This window comes from Bos indicus x Bos taurus, chromosome 1 (assembly GCF_003369695.1).
Source record: "Bos indicus x Bos taurus breed Angus x Brahman F1 hybrid chromosome 1, Bos_hybrid_MaternalHap_v2.0, whole genome shotgun sequence".
Classification (NCBI taxonomy): domain Eukaryota; kingdom Metazoa; phylum Chordata; class Mammalia; order Artiodactyla; family Bovidae; genus Bos; species Bos indicus x Bos taurus.
Genome location: NC_040076.1, coordinates 149,112,177 through 149,130,156, shown reverse-complemented (window position 1 = coordinate 149,130,156; position 17,980 = coordinate 149,112,177).

The following is a 17,980-nucleotide window of genomic DNA, read 5'->3' as shown; positions in this document are numbered from 1 at the left end:
GACACTGTCTACCTAGAGTCAGTGAAAGGGGTCCTTTGGTCCCTAAGACTGTCCCCACTTCAGACATCACTCACAAGTCCTGGGCCACCCAGTCTTCTGACAAACGGCTGTAAATCAGAGGTGCCCGAGGCCCCCTCTGCAGGTTTGATAATCCTCTAGCACAACTCACAGAACTTCAGGAAGGTGCTTCCTTTACTACTGTTGTTTTTGCTGTTTAATCACTAAGTCGTGTCTGACTCTTTGCAACTCCCTGGACTGTAGCAAGTGAGACTCCTCTGTGCATGGGATTCTCCAGGCAAGAATGCTGGTTCAGATTCAGATTAGTCGCTCAGTTGTGTCTGACTCTTTGCGACCCCATGGACTGTAGCACGTCAGGCCTCCCTGTCCAAACTCATGTCCATTGAGTCAGTGAAGACATCCAACCATCTCATCCTCTGTCGTCTCCTTCTCCTCCTGCCCTCAATCTTTCCCAGCATCAGGGTCTTTTCCAATGAGTCAGCTCTTCGCATCAGGTGGCTGGAGTACTGGAGTTTCAGTTTCAGCATCAGTCCTCCCAATGAAACCCAGGACTGATTTTCTTTAGGATGGACTGGTTGGATCTCCTTGCAGTCCAAGGGACTCTCAAGAGTCTTTCCAACACTACAGTCCAAAAGCATCAATTCTTCGGCACTCAACTTTCTTTATAGTCCAACTCTCACATCCATACATGACTACTGGAAAAGCCATAGCCTTGACTAGATTGACCTTTCTTGGCAAAGTAATGTCTCTGCTTTTTTATATGCTGTCCAGGTTGGTCATAACTTTTCTTCCAAGGAGTAAGCCTCTTTTAATTTCATGGCTGCAGTCACCATCTGCAGTGATTTTGGAGCCCCAAAAAATAAAGTCTGTCACTGTTTCCATTGTTTCCCTATCTATTTGCCATGAAGTGATGGCAAACCAATGTTTTAGTTTTCTGAATGTTGAGTTTTAAGCCAACTTTTTCGCTCTTCTCTTTCACTTTCATCAAGAGGCTCTTTAGTTCCTCTTCGCTTTCTGCCATAAGGGTGGTGTCATCTGCATATCTGAGGTTATTGATATTTCTCCCGGCAATCTTGATTCCAGCTTGTGCTTCATCCAGCCCAGCATTTCTCATGATGTACTCTGCACAGAAGTTAAATAAGCAGGGTGACAATATACAGCCTTGACATACTCCTTTCCCAATTTGGAACCAGTCTGTTTTTCCATGTCCAGTTCTAACTGTTGCTTCCTGACCTGCATACAGATTTCTCAGGAGGCAGGTCAGGTGGTCTGGTATTCCCATCTCTTTCAGAATTTTCCACATTTTGTTGTGACCCACACAGCCAAAGGCTTTGGCATAGTCAATAAAGCAGAAGTAGATGTTTTTCTGGAACTCTCTTGCTTTTTCGATGATCCAGCAGATGTTGGCAATTTGATCTCTGGTTTCCTCTGCCTTTTCTAAATCCAGCTTGAACATCTGGATTATACAGTGAAATCTGTATATGCAAATTATACATTGAATATATATATTGTGCATCTGTATATTGAAATTACACATTGAAATTATATTGAATATATTGTATATATTGAAATTATACATTGAAATCTGGATTATAGAGTGGAAGTGAGAAATAGATTCAAGGGATTAGATCTGATAGACAGAGTGCCTGAAGAACTATGGACAGAGGTTCGTGACACTGTACAGGATGCAGGGATCAAGACCATCCCCAAGAAAAAGAAATGCAAAAAGGCAAAATGGTTGTCTGAGGAGACCTTACAAATAGCTGTGAAAAGAAGAGAAGCAAAAGGCAAAGGAGAAAAGGGAAGATATACACATTTGAAAACAAAGTTCCAAAGAATAGCAAGGAGAGATAAGAAAGCCTTTCTAAGTGATCAATGCAAAGAAATAGAGGAAAACAACAGAATGGGAAAGACTAGAGATCTCTTCAAGAAAATTTGAGATACCAAAGAAACATTTCACACAAAGATGGGCACAATAAAGGACAGAAATGGTATGGACCTAACAGAAGCAGAAGCTATTAAGAGGTAGCAAGAATACAGAGAACAACTATACAAAAAACATCTTCATGACCCAGATAATCACGATGGTGTGATCACTCTCCTAGAGTCAGACATCATGGAATGTGAAGTCAAGTGGCCCTTAGGAAGCATTACGACAAACAAAGCTAGTGGAGGTGATGGAATTCCAGCTGAGCTATTTCAAATTCTAAAAGATGATGCTGTGAAAGTGCTGCACTTAGATCAGATCAGATCAGTCACTCAGTCATGTCCAACTCTTTGCGACCCCATGAATCGCAGCATGCCAGGCCTCCCTGTCCATCACCAACTCCTGGAGTTCACTCAGACTCATGTCTATCGAGTCAGTGATGCCATCCAGCCATCTCATCCTCTGTCGTCCCCTTCTCCTCTTGCCCCCAATCCCTCCCAGCATCAGAGTCTTTTCCAATGAGTCAACTCTTCGCATGAGGTGGCCAAAGTACTGGAGTTTCAGCTTTAGCATCATTCCTTCCAAAGAAATCCCAAGGCTGATCTCCTTCAGAATGGACTGGTTGGATCCCCTTGCAGTCCAAGGGCCTCTCAAGAGTCTTCTCCAATACCACAGTTCAAAAGCATCAATTCTTCAGTGCTCAGCCTTCTTCATAGTCCAACTCTCACATCCATACATGACCACAGGAAAAACCATAGCCTTGACTAGACAAACCTTTGTTGGCAAAGTAATGTCTCTGCTTTTGAATATGCTATCTAGGTTGGTCATAACTTTCCTTCCAAGGAGTAAGCGTCTTTTAATTTCATGGCTGCAGTCATCATCTGCAGTGATTTTGGAGCCCAGAAAAATAAAGTCTGACACTGTTTCCACTGTTTCCCCATCTATTTGCCATGAAGTGATGGGACCAGATGCCATGATCTTCGTTTTCTGAATGTTGAGCTTTAAGCCAACTTTTTCACTCTCCATTTTCACCTTCATCAAGAGGCTTTTGAGTTCCTCTTCACTTTCTGCCATAAGGGTGGTGCCATCTGCATATCTGAGGTTATTGTTATTTCTCCCGGCAATCTTGATTCCAGCTTGTGTTTCTTTCAGTCCAGCATTTCTCATGATGTACTCTGCATAAAAGTTAAATAAACAGGGTGACAATATACAACCTTGACGTACTCCTTTTCCTATTTGGAACCAGTCTGTTGTTCCATGTCCAGTTCTAACTGTTGCTTCCTGACCTGCATACAAATTTCTCAAGAGGCAGATCAGGTGGTCTGGTATTCCCATCTCTTTCAGAATTTTCCACAGTTTATTGTGATCCACACAGTCAAAGGCTTTGGCATAGTCAATAAAGCAAAAATAGATGTTTTTCTGGAACTCTCTTGCTTTCTCCATGATCTAGCAGATGTTGGAAATTTGATCTCTGGTTCCTCTACCTTTTCTAAATGGTTCACATATTGCTGAAGCCTGGCTTGGAGAATTTTAAGCATTACTTTACTAGCATGTGAGATGAGTGCAATTGTGCAGTAGTTTGAGCATTCTTTGGCATTGCCTTTCTTTGGGATTGGAATGAAAACTGACCTTTTCCAGTCCTGCGGCCACTGCTGAGTTTTCCAAATTTGCTGGCATATTGAGTGCAGCACTTGCACAGCATCATCTTTCAGGATTTGGAATAACTCAACTGGAATTCCATCACCTCCACTAGCTTTGTTCGTAGTGATGCTTTCTAAGGCCCACTTGACTTCACATTCCATGATGTCTGGCTCTAGGTGAGTGATCACACCATCGTGATTATCTGGGTCGTGAGGATCTTTTTTGTACAGTTCTTCTGTGTATTCTTGCCATCTCTTCTTAACATCTTCTGCTTCTGTTAGGTCCATACCATTTCTGTCCTTTATCGAGCCCATCTTTGCATGAAATGTTCCTTTGGTATCTCTGATTTTCTTGAAGAGATCTCTAGTCTTTCCCATTCTGTTGTTTTCCTCTATTTCTTTGCATTGATCGCTGAAGAAGGCTTTCTTATCTCTTCTTGCTATTCTTTCTTATCTCTTCTTGAGGTATTTCAAATCCTAAAAGATGATGCTGTGAAAGTGCTGCACTGATCATGCCAGCAAATTTGGAAAACTCAGCAGTGGCCACAGGACTGGAAAAGGTCAGTTTTCATTCCAATCCCAAAGAAAGACAATGCCAAAGAATGCTCAAACTACCGCACAATTGCACTCATCTCACAGCTAGCAAAGTAATGCTCAAAATTCTCCAAGCCAGGCTTCAGCACTACGTGAATGATAAACTTTCAGATGTTCAAGAATGCTGAAATGGATAGCCATTTCCTTCTCCGGGGGACCCTCTCAACCCAGGGATTCAAACTGCACCCTGCATTGGCATGCAGATTCTTTACTGCTGAGCCACCAGTTTATTAGAGGATACAACTCAGCAACGGCCAAATGACAGAGAAGCCTGGGGATGTGAGGTGGGACACAGAACTTACACGCCTTCTCTGAGGGTGCCACATTCAGCAACTCGATGTGTTCAGCAATGTGGAAGCTCCCTGAACCCCGCTGCTAAGGAGTTTTTACAGAAGTTCCATTACTTGCAAGTATAATGATTCAGTTACTGGTCATTGGTCATGACTTTAAGCCCCCTGCCTGTCTTCTCTCCCCAGAGGTTGCAGGGCAAGGCTGAAAATTTCAGGCTTCTAATCCCAGTGCAGTCTTTCTGGCAACCAGCCTCCATCCTGCAGAGGTAAATACAAGACCAAGAAACATATAAAAAGATGCTTGATATGATTAGCAGATGCAAACTATTATATACAGGATGGATAAACAACAAGGTCCTACTGTATAGCACAGGGACCTATACTCAATATCCGGTGATAAACCATAATGGAAAAGAATATGAAAAAGAGTATTTATATGTGCAACTGTACAGCTGATGCTAAAATTAAAATTACAACACTGTAAATCAACCATACTTCAGTAAAAATCTTTTTAAAAGATGCCCAATATAAATACTAATTAGAGAAAGATAAAACCCTGAAATATTTTATAGCCATCAAATTGGAAAATATTTAGAAGCCTAACGATGTCAGATATAAAGCCCCATGGGATCATTTACACATGAGTATGTGGAGGATAATTTGCTATAATCACTCTGAAAAGAAAAGGCTTCCTATTCAATCCACCAGTGGTGTTTCTAGGAAAAGAAGAGAAAAATTCATGTGGAAGTGCCCGAGGGAAAATGGCACAAGGGTAGTTTATTGCACTGTTTGTCATAGAAAAAAATACACACGGGATAACCTTACTAAAATACATTTTGAAAACAGGCAAAAAATATGGATTCACATATAAGGTGTTAATAGAATTTTCAAATGCCATTCTACTGCTGCTGCTTCAGTCGTGTCCGACTCTGTGCTACCCCAGAGACGGCAGCCCATCAGGCTCCCCTGTCCCTGGGATTCTCCAGGCAAGAACACTGGAGTGGGTTGCCATTTCCTTCTCCAATGCGTGAAAGTGAAGTCACTCAGTCGTGTCTAACTCCTAGCGACCCCATGGACTGCAGCCCACCAGACTTCTCCATCCATGGGATTTTCCAGGCCAGAGTACTGGAGTGGGGTGCCATTGCCTTCTCCAATGCATGAAAGTGAAAAGGGAAAGTGAAGTCGCTCAGTCATGTTCGACTCCTAGCGACCCCATGGACTGCAGCCTACCAGGCTCCTCCGTCCATGGGGTTTTCCAGGCAAGAGTACTGGAGTGGGGTGCCAATGCCTTCTCCGATGCCATTCTAGGTAAACACCAATTGGAGATGATGGCTCCCCCTGGGTGAGGGACAGGACAACAAAGGGATAGTGGAAGGATATACCAGGAGCTTTGTCTGCATGTACGTTCCTTTGCTTCTGAAAGAAACAGGAGGCAGCTATGAAAAAATGCTGGAACTCACTAGAGTTGGGTGGTAAATGTGCTGTTTGTCATGAAGTTTTCTGAATACTTGACATCATTCATATTTTAAGAAAACCATTCAGCAGTATGCCTTTTAATATAATGACTCTTTTTCTCTCTAGCAGTACCTATTTTACTGCCACAGCACACACGCGTGCGCGCACACACACACACCCCGTCACCTCTCGCATCGTGGGCTTTACACTGCCCGAGCGTGCATGTGTGCTCAGTCACTCAGTCATGCCCGACTCTTTGCGACCCCCTGGACTGTAGCCCTCCAGGCTCCTCTGTCTAAGGAATTTTCCAGGCAAGAACACTGGCTGCTGAGTCACTTCAGTCGTGTCCGACTCTGTGCGACCCCATAGATGGCAGCCCACCAGGCTCCCCCGTCCCTGGGATTCTCCAGGCAAGAAGACTGGAGTTGGAAATGGGTTGACATTTCCTCCTCCGGGTTACATGGCCCGGGCCTCTGTAAATGGGGAGAAAAGGATGGACTGACTGTTCTCCAGGTTTCTGCCCAGCAGCAGATCATATGAAATATCTTCTCTTTTCAAAATGGGCTACCTCCCGTTAACCACTAGGTGGGACACCAGCTTGCCAGTTGCTGAATAAACAACGATGCACAGAGCGTGCTGGAAACAAGCCTCTGTTTTTGCATGGAGGACCACCATCAGAGAGCTCTTCGTGGAACAGCTTCACCGTGTGCTTTCCGAGTTTGGAAGCCGCACTCCTTTGAACTGCCGCTGATGGCACTTATTGAAGAGTGCAGTGAGTAATGCGTTGCGAATTTGCACACGTTTAAACATATATTCGATGCATTGAAGTTGTCTTTGGTCTGTAATTGTTTTTTTCTAGCTAACTGTGGTTGGGAGAGGAATTTAAAAAAAAAAGAAAAACAGAAAGTAGCATTCTTTGGTATCAATTACATGCCAGGAAGCAAACGACAGCTTTGTCTCCCATGCCCCTCCGGCATGTCCTTGAAGAAGCATCGTTTCATAGTTGCAGAGGAGAAAGCAAAGACTCTGAGATGCCTCGTGCTTCACCCAGCGTCCTACACGTGAGCAGCAGATGGAAGCCTTGAAGCCACCTCTCACTTCCAACAACACTTGCCCTCTGCTGTCGTACGCCCCATTCAGGATGCCTTCGGAGTGAAAGAGAGAGAGAGACAAGGTGACAGAGAGAGAGAGGATGCAGAGAACATATTGAGCATAATTTAAACACTTGTAGGCACAGCCATAAAGGAACAGATTATAAGATAACAGACAAAAAGTCAGTCACCTCCAAGTTCTGCCTGAACCAAGATCCCCAAATAAAATGAAAACTATTGTAGCTTCTTCTTCCCACAAAATGAGTTTTTAAAGGTGTGAAAGGTCTAGAGAGCCATTTCTATACATCTAGAGGGAAAAGTAGGCCCTGGTGTGGTCGTTTGAGGGGCTTCCCTGGTAGCTCAGATGGTAAAGAAGCCACTTGCAATGCAGAAGACCCAGATTCAACCCCTGGGTCAGGAAGATCCCCTGGAGAAGGGAATGGCCACCCACTCCAGTATTCTTGCCTGGAGAATCCCATGGACAGAGGAGCCTGGAGGGCTACAGTCCATGGGGTCACAGAGAGTCGGACACGACTGAGTGACTAAGCACGAGCACATGGTCTTTTGACTCCAGATGTCAGATTCTTACAAGCAGTGTGTGCATTTGTGTGTGTGTGTCTGAGAGAGAGAGAGACAGAGATGGGGGGTGGGGAGAGCTGCCATAGCAAAGTAAGAGGCTTAAAACAGAGGCTCATTCTCATCCTGGAGGCCAGAAGTGTGAGATCAAGGTGCCGGCATGGTTGGTCTCCTCTGAAGGGCTCTCTCCTTGGCTGGTAGACGGCCACCTTCTCCCTGCATCTTCACATGGCCCCTCTGTACGTCTCTGTGTCTGAATCTCCTCTTCTAATAAGGACACCTGCCAGGAGCCGGCATATTGCATATTGAGTGCATATTGTATATTGAGTGCAGCACTTTCCACAGCATCATCTTTCAGGATCTGGAATAGCTCAACTGGAATTCTATCACTGCCGGGAGCCAGCGTGAGGAGCTCCACCCATGACAAAGGCCATGAGGAAGGAGGCTGGGCATACACAAAGGTGGGATCGACCCTCAGGAGTCCCCCTGGAAATTCTCGAACATTTACACCCAAAACCAGAGTCTGCCTACTTTCTGCTTTGTGCTCTCACCTACACCTCTGACTTTACGGGGGGCTGTCCCCCACTACCTCTCTGAAAAAAAGAGTTAGCTTACAGCTCCAGTTAATAATTCCTGGGTGTGACAGTGTTTCAACCTACAAACTCCTTTGGAAATCCTCTAGCCTGCCTGAATAGGTTTTTCTGGCCACATGTGATTGTTCAGAGCCTCCCAACTGTGAGAGGCAGGAGATGTTCTAAACTGTCTAAACACAGATTCTTTTGAGTAGTTAAAAGATTGATTAGAAATTGTATTGGTGAAGGGATTTTCACTTGTTGGGCCAATGTTTGCTGCTAAGTTTCCATATCCCTTACCTGCTGTGTCCCTGGCAGTGTATTGATTAATATAATTGGTGTAAGTAGTAGCTTTAATGTTTGTAACCTGGGACCCTTGAGTTAATTCTTTTTCTTGTTATAGCCCACCACACCTTTGCTCTGTAGGAATGCAACTTTATCTAATGCTTTTGGAGGGTGGCTCCTGACCAATCACCTTTAGAGAAAAATAAGTTTTCTGAAGAAAGGGTCTTAAAATGTTAACAGGCCTCCGGGCCAGAAGATGATGCAAATCACCTAAGCTTTTGCATATGATAAGCAAGCCAGGAAGAAAGCCTGGCTTGCTGCATGACTCTACCCCTTCCCCCATTATCCTTTATGCATAACTTAAGGTATAAAAACTACTTTGGAAAATAAAGTGCGGGCCTTGTTCACCGAAACTTGGTCTCCCCATGTTCTTTCTCTTACCTTCTGGCTGAATTATTCACCCTCTTTTCTTCACTGAATTTTCCTACTGAACTATCCTTATTTCAGCCTCTTTTCTCCACTGAATTTCCTCACTGAGCTATCCTCATTCTATTCCTCTTTATATCCTTAATTAACATTTAATTAAGCAGTTGTTTCCTGATCCTCGCCTACGCTGTCTCTCCTTCGAACACCCTGGATCAGCGGGGGCTGGACCCCGGCAGACACTGGTCCTGTTGGATTAGGGCCCATCCATATAACCTCATTTAGGCTGAATGACCTCTTTAAAGACCCTGTCTCCAAATACAGTCACATTCTGAGGCACGCAGGTTAGGATGTCAATAGGTATTAATCTAGGCGGCACACAGTTCAGCTCATAGCAGAGAAAATACAAAGCATGAAGGAATCACGTCAGAGTTTGTGGGATTCTATGAAAAGTCATAGACGGTGACATGGCCTTGTTTAGCCACCTAACTGGGACAGAATCATCCTGTCTAGAAATATCCCAGTTGACTGGCATCAGAGGTAAGTCATCAGTAGACTCTTTTTTTTTTTAATCATTTCAAAATAATTATGACAATATTCTGGGGAGATTACTTGAGCTTCCCTGGTGGTTCAGACGGTAAAGTGTCTGCCTGCAAGGCAGGAGACCCAGGTTCAATCCCTGGGTTGGGAAGGTATCCTGGAGAAGGAAATGGCCACCCCACTCCAGTACTCTTGCCTGGAAAATTCCGTGGATGGAGGAGCCTGGTAGGCTACAGACCATGGGGTCACAAAGTGTCGAACACGACTAAGTGACTTCACTTTCACTTATTCTGGGGAGATTATGAGGCATAAATTTTCATCTCTCCAAATTTCCCCATCAACTCAAACCAAGCAACAACTGTATCAAAATCAGAGACCTTGTGGGGCTCTCCTGGTGGCTCCGTGGTAAAGAATCTGCCTGCCAGTGCAGAGACATGGGTTGATCCCTGATCCAGGAAGATCCCACGTGCTTAGAGCAACTAAGCCCATGTGCCACGGCTTACTGAACCAACGATCCAGAGCCCAGCTGCTGAGCTGACATGCTGCAACTACTGAAGCCCATCTCTAGAGCCTGTGCTCTGCACCTGGAGCGGCCCCCGCTCGCCACAGTAGAGCAAAGCCGGAGCAGCAACAAAGGTCCAACACAGTCAGAAATAAATCAGCAACTTTTTAAAAAATCAGAGACCTTGAACTTCAACAACAAAATAATTGACAAGGTACGGTGGCATTAGTGAGGTTGCTCAGTTGTGTCCGACTCTTTGCGACACCATGGAGTGTAGCCTGCCAGAGGAAGCTGGTATGGGATTTTCCAGGCATGAGTACTGGAGTGGGTTGCCATTCCCTTCTCCAGGAAATCTTCCCAACCCAGGGATTGAACCCAGGTCTCCCCCATTGCCAGCAGACGCTTTACTGCCTGAGCCACCCAGGAAGCCATGGTGGCATTAGTGGTAAAGAATCTACCTGCCAATGCAGGAGACACAAGAAATGCAGGTTTGATCCCTGCATCCAGAAGATCTCCTAGAGTAGGAAACGGCACCCCACTCCAATATTCTTGCCTGGAAAATTCCATGGGCAGAGGAACTGGGTGGGCTACAGTCTGTGAGGCTACAAAGAGTCATGCATGACTTAGTGACTAAGCCATACACACACACACACAGACACACATGCGTCCCACTGAATTTTGCAAAATGAGCCTGTGGGGTAAATCAAAACAGCTACAAGACCCACGTGGTTGTAGACCTATGTGAGAGGAAAGGAAGGAATTCCAACAGCCCGGAGAACAGAAAAACCACAACAGTGCTCGCCTGTATTCACAGAAAGCACACAGGTCCAGGCTGAGAATGGTAACACCCAGTTCACCAGGGGCCACAAGGTGACCATGACACACCGTTCTGACCAGGAAGGAACAGTCTAGAAGCCCTCAGAAATAGTGCAGGCAAGCTTCCTCTCAAGACAAACTCCACACAGAGGATATAGGAGCGACGGATGCTGAAAACAGAGATGGTGCAGGAACAACATGGGGGAGGGGACCCGAACGTCAGATCTCTGGAAATATAACATTTTCTGTCACTTGGCAAAAGCATCAGAAGAGGGCGTGCTGGAGCCAGGAAGCTACAAAACCTGTCTCAAAGTATCCCTCACTCCCAGAAACACAGAAAAACTCATTTCACTCAAAACACAAAATGCAATAGAAGAGGATCGTGACCAATTCTAATATAAAAGTTATTGCATGCTGAAAAGAACACAATACTGTCCCTACAGACAATGAGAGCAAAACAGAAGCCTACACTGCACAATGCAGATGAATTTTAAATGAGGCAAAAGGAACTAAGCAAGTGATAGATGCTATTATAGCGTAACTTAGGAACTTTCCTGGCAGTGCAGGGGTTAGGATTCGGCTTTCACGGCGGTGGCCCAGTTTCAATCTCTGGTCAGAAAACTGAGGTCCCATATGTCGGACAGTGTGGCCATAAAAAAAAAAGTGTAACTTAAATCATAACTAGAAACATTTAGAAATAAAAGGTTTGAAAGGACAGGTGACAGAACAGGATTAGAAGTATAAGGGAAATTTTCATAAAAAATAAATTAGAACAGACATAAAGAGCAATAAACAAAACAAATAATGGCTTAAAAGAAACAGAATATAATGCGGATTCATGTTGATGTATGGCAAAACCGATACAATATTGTAAAGTAATTAACCTCCAATTAAAATAAATTTATTAAAAAAAAAAAAAAACAGCTCTTTGTGACCCCATGGACTATCCAGTCCATGGGATTCTCCAAGCCAGAATACTGGAGTGGGTAGCCTTTCCCTTCTCCAGGGGATCTTCCCAACCCAGGGATTGAACCCAGGTCTCCCACATTGCAGGTGGATTCTTTACCAGCTGAGCCACAAGGGACGCCCTATAAAGGAGCAGATGTTACCAAATCAAAAATGAAATGAAGAGGTTCCACTTCTGGTTAAGATGGAAGAGATCACTGAAGACCACCACTACAGCACAGGAACGAGAAAGCACTGGATAAGCTCGAAATTGTTTGCTTTTTAGTGCCAATGAAGAATTGTAGATTCAAAGACATCCAAATAAATTAAAATCCAGAGCAGGATGGGCCCTTCTTTCATTACTGGGGTCAGTATGGGAGCCTGCATGGGAGAAAGGCAAGTCTGCTGTGGGTAGAGAAGAAACTAGTGTTGACCAGCTGACGTGTAGGCCTGAATCTGGCCTGTCAGCTGTCTGCCAGCCCTCTCCCATGGAATCTTACGGAGTCAGTAGTGGCCAGGAAGATAACACAGGAATCAAAGAGAAATTTTGTGGTATCAGATCTCACAGCCCTTCTGGAACAAGGGTGATCCCATGCTCCAGGTATTTGAAAACAGAAGTGAATTAAATGAACTAGACTGACAAGTTCAGTCCCAATTTGGCTCATCTAATGATTGCATTGAAGAGACTGGATCCTAGTCCAAGATTCTTGATTCACAAAAGAGCAAGCACTTCTTGGGAACAAATTGTAATTTCTGTCAGTTTTCACTGCTCTATTATACTCAAATTGCAGCAGTCAATTAAAAATAGGAAATATGACCCATAAATAGGAGAAAAAACAGTCAATAAAAACAGGCCCAGGGATGACCCAAAACTGTCATGGGCAAATAAAGACTTTAAATGTATTAATATATGTGTTAACATATTTGGAGTGAAATATGGGCAAAATTGGTGAAGAGATAAGGAACTTTATCAGAAAAATGGAATGAGAAACTACTCTGGTGCAGAGATGATTTCCAGGAATACTCCTCCCGCCCACTGTTCAGTTCACCTGTCTTGGTGACACAGATGCCACAATATATTTGCCTTGAGCATCTCATTTCTTTAATCTCACAGGAAAAAAAAAACCTGCCTTCATAAGACTGAGAGTTGTTAACTTCTCTGATACTTTGCAATAATACATGTTTTCTTTATCAGGTTCAGTGTTTGAGCTCTTTAAGCACACATTATCAACTGGATTTTTCTTTGAAGAGTCTAATTGCAGACACATGTTATTAAAATTTGTTCTAGCCTTGTAGCTTTGATATAACAATATTATAAGTACTCTAATATACGTTTTTAAAGATTGAAGTGAGAAACCCAAATACAACAGGATTGCAAAAAGAATTATTCAAAATAAGTTGATAAAATTTAAATATGCCAGTTTAGCTACAATTGGAAAATATGCTTTGAAAGGTTTCAATAAAACAAGGGAGAAATTTTAGACTCTAATATAAGGATATATATTAGAAAGAATCCTTTTGACACTGCTGCTGCTAAATCGTTTCAGTCGTGTCTGACTCTGTGCGACCCCATGGACTGCAGCCTACCAGGCTTCTCCGTCCATGGGATTCTCCAGGCAGAACACTGGAATGGGTTGCCATTTCCTTCTCCTCTTTTTGACACTAGAATTTATTAAAGCACTGAGAGAAAAAACACACAAAAATTAATAGAATATTTTAAAAGCTATAAAGATAAGAAATGAACAACAGAAGTAATTCTGTTATTGCAAAGAGAATATTAATGAAAAAGTTTAGATGATCCTAAAAGCAGTCAATCATTAAGACAAGGAAATAAACTTCTAGTAGAAATAATAGTTTCTTGAATGATTTGGTATCCTATTAATGAGAAATGAACCACAGACTCACACTGAAATAAGATTTCAACTTTTGCTTCTGTGACATTGATAGTAATAAAGATAATGTGAAACTCCTAACATGTCACTACAGAAAGGACATTAAATAGTCCATCACAAGAAAACTTGAAATGCCTTGCAGTATTAAAGCTCACGAGTGAAAGAAACTCAGTAGAGATGGTCCCAATTTTAACAACAATCCTAAAACTTTACATGACATTACCAATAACGAGCTGTGAAGTTATAATTAATTAAGTAATTAGTTAATCTATGACAAATTGTCAACAATATATATTGATCACAAATGTCAGAGGAAAGATTGAATGACCAATGCACTCTGTCTCTTCAGGGTGGATACAGAGAAAAGGGAAGCCTCCTTCCCACACTGTCCGTGGGAATGTAAGTTGGTAAAACCACTATGGAGGACAGTATGGAGGTTCCTTGAAAAACTAAAAGTAGAGCTACCAGTGATCCCACTCTGGGCAGATAATCCAGAGAAAAACAGGACTCAAAAAAGTACATGCACCCCACTGCTTATAGCAGCACTATGCACAACAGCCAAGACAGGGAATCAACCTAAATGCCCATTGACAGAGGAATGGATAAAGATTTGTTACCTTTATGCAATGCGATATTACTCAGCCACAAAAAGAATGAAATTATGCCATTTGAAGAAACATGAATGGACCTGGAAATTATTATACTAACTGAAGTAAGTCAGAGAAAGACAAAAATCATATGATATTCTTTATATGTGGAATCTAAAAAAAAAAATTATATAAATGAACTTATTTACAAAACAGAAAGAGACTTGCAGACTTGGAGAATGAACTTACGGTTAACAGACGAGGGGTAGGGGGTGAAGGGATAGGTTGAGAGTTTGGGATTGACATGTACACACTGCTATATTTAAAGACAGATAACCAACAAGGACCTACTGTATAGCTCAATATTCTGTAATAGCCTAAGTGGGAAATAATTTGAAAAAGAATAGATACATGTAAATGTATAACTGAATCACGTTGCTGTACACTTGAAGCTAACACAACATTGTTAATCAACTATACTCTAATATAAAATTTAAAAATGGTAAATCTAGTCTATCTTTTCAAATATATTTTAAAATTGCTGTCAGACAAAGGGGAAAGCAAAGACTATGCAGCAAAAAAAAAAAAAATAGAGAGAGGGGGAAAAGAGGTGGTGCAGGCAGCTAACTAATAAAATAATGCCTTACTTTCCTGGACTTTCTAATGGGAGGGGGCTTTGGGGGAGAATGGATACATGTGTATGTATGGGTGAATCTGACAGCTTATGGTCAATGGTGTCAGATTCATGATCTCCGAAGAAGGTTTAACTTCAGGACCAGGGACCAGGCTTGATCACTCAAGAGCTTTTGTGTAAGCAGAGTTTTATTAAAGTGAAAAAGGAGAGAGGAAGCTTCTGACATAGGCATCAGAAGGGGGATGGAGAGTGCTCCCCATCCCTAGCCTTAGCAAGGGAATTATATACTTTTTAACTGGTTATTACAATAAATCAAAAGAATGTCTCAAGGTTGTACAGATCTTACTAGACCCACTCCCATAATTTACATTTTAAGATAATAGGATTAGCCAGAAGGGTTTCAGGAAGGAGAAACAGTCCTCAAGCAGGATGCCTTGTTGTTATATAATCCTTAGTACAGAGTTTAAACTGAGTTGTTTGTTGTGTAATCATCAGTTCCAGGCTTAAAGAAAAAAATGTTTTATCTGATTAAGACTAAGGAATGTAGAGGAAAAAAAGACATCTGTCCTTTCCTCCTCCTTGAGAATTCCAGACCCCTCTCTCCTCCTCAGGGACCCTGGACTTCTTATCAACCTGCCTAAGAATTGACTCTCTCAAGCCCCTCTGCTGTTCACTTAAAACTATCACAATGTTGCTTGTCAACTGGCTAAATCCCATTACAAAATAAAAAGTTTGGTAAAAAATACAGGCTCCTTAAGAGAAATAAGACTACCCAAAGAAGGGGTGGCTAACAGAAGCAGCCCAGGAGAGGTTCCAACCCCTGGGGCCTCTGGGGCAGGTGGCAGAACCCAGAAGTGTGGGGGTTTGATCCCTGTGAAGGGAACACTGATAACGGGAGACAGAACGGAAGGATGAATCTCCCCGCCTCCCTCCTGAAGGAGGCTTCTCAGCAGCAGCACACCCCAGAGCCTCCCCAGAGGCAGGGCACAGGACCAAACAGTCAAGCTAGCCTTTCTGGCCAGGCTGGGACCCCCTTGTCTGCTTTCCTTCCTTCTCTGCTCAGTCATCCCCCACCCCTCTGACTTCTCAGGGATCGTCACACACGTGTACACACATATCCCCAGTAATTTGGTAGCTCGCTGCATCTGTCCTTCAGTTTAAAAAAAAAAAAAAGATGTATCAAGAAAACTAACCTGGAAGTCTCAATACAAACCCAAGTCAACTCACCAATCACTCAGCCATGGAAAGCGCGCCGATTATACAATAAGAAAACATCCCCTTCCTGTGTTCATGCCCCGGTTGAAAATGGAAACGAAAATGCCAGGATGTGATACAGGCTTGGGATAAAGCCCCACATCCTAGAGAGGCGAGACTTACCGCAGAGAGGCAATGACAGGGAGCAACTGACAGCAAGTGGGTGAGCTGAATTAAAGATGGAATCCAAGGAGTGACGAGCAAAGAGTTTTACAAACCTGGATGCAAGCGATATAAAAGTAAGTTTCAGGGACTTGCTTGGTGTCCGTGGTTAAGAGTCCACCTGCCAATGTAAGAGACACAGGTTCGATCCCTGGTCCAGGAAGATTCCACATACCGTGGGGCAACTAAACCCGCACACCACAACTACAGAGCAAGCCCCACTCGCCACAGCTAGAAAAAGCCTCGGCACAGCAACGAAGACCCAAAAAGAGTAAGTTTCAAGCAAATGTTGAAATCAGGTCTGGCTGCTAATGACAGAAAATTATCAAAAGCAATTTTTTTCAACACTCTGGAAATTAACCAAAGGCGTGCAACCATTTGAGGAGATATATTCCCCCCCAAAATGACTGAATCTCTGTATGAAATGTTAACTTTGCAGCATTTTAACCTGCCCTGGGCCCATCTTTCTCTTCCCAGCTGTGGGGCTTGGGGAAAGTTGCTCCCCCAAAAAGCCCCATTGCCAGACTCTGTCATCACTGGCCCGTCTGCAAGTTCTCTTGAAATCCCAGTGGCCACATGTGACAAAGAAAATAGACTCTACACATTGAGTTCAGGAAAGTTTGTAAACAAACAGCAGCTATTGCCAGCAGAGCCTGGACCATGTGATTCCCAGAGTTTGTACAGCATATGATTTCTTGTGTCCAGTTTGCAACAAAAACATTATTAGACCTATAAAGACACAGGAAATATGGCCTTCAAGAAAAAAGCAGTCAGGAACTTCCTTTAAGCCCAGAAGTTGAACTTACTAAAGAAAGACATTTAACCAGACGTTAAATAGATTCAGAGAACTCAAGGAGGCCATGCCTGTGAACACAGCATGAGAACCATGTCCCACCACAGATCATACTGATAAAGAGATGATAATCTTTTTTAAATAAACAAATACAAGGATTTCCCTGGCAGTCCAGTAGTTAAGACTTTCCCTTCCAGTGGGAACTAAGATTCCACATACCTTGGGGCCAAAAAAACAAAATATAAAATAGAAGCATTATTGTAACTGTCAACTACAAATTGGCACTTACCAAGAGCACTGCCAACTGCTGAACAACAAAGCCATTTGCCATCTGCCTCTACGGAGACTGAACCCCGTGCTGCTACAGCTGTGGACCTTCAGCACCCCCTGAGGGAGTTCAGGGTGCAGTGAGGCCCTCTGTGCTCCAGGGAATCTGGTGGGAAAGGTCTTTAGATAGTTGGATGTTTTTAGGAACAGATTTTATCTCAATCCTTGCATCTCCTCATAACTAGAGAAGCACTAAATCCCTTCATGGGGACATCAGACCCTCATGACTAACAAAAAAAACCTTTTGTAAATTGAGTGGTTCATGGTATTGAACTCCCCTTTCACCAAAACCTCATATACTGACTTTCCCCTACTTTGGAGCAGTCTCTCAGAGCTATCTGAGATGCTGCCTTCCGGGCTGCAGACCTCCTTTTGCCCCAAATAAAACTTAACTCACAACTCTCAAGTTGTACATCTTTTTTTTTAGTTGACATAACCAAGTCAATAAAGACTTTAAAATGGTCCACATCAAAAAAAAAAAAAATCTTTACGAAAAAAAATATATAAATTCTGGAGCGATGAAGTACGGTAACTGCAAAGAAAAATTGCTGGGTGTGGCTCATGAGCAGATCTGAAGACAGGTGAGTTGAGGTTATGCAGGCAGAAAAGGAGAAAATGTCTTGATGAGCTCAAGCTGCTGTAACAAATACCAAAGAG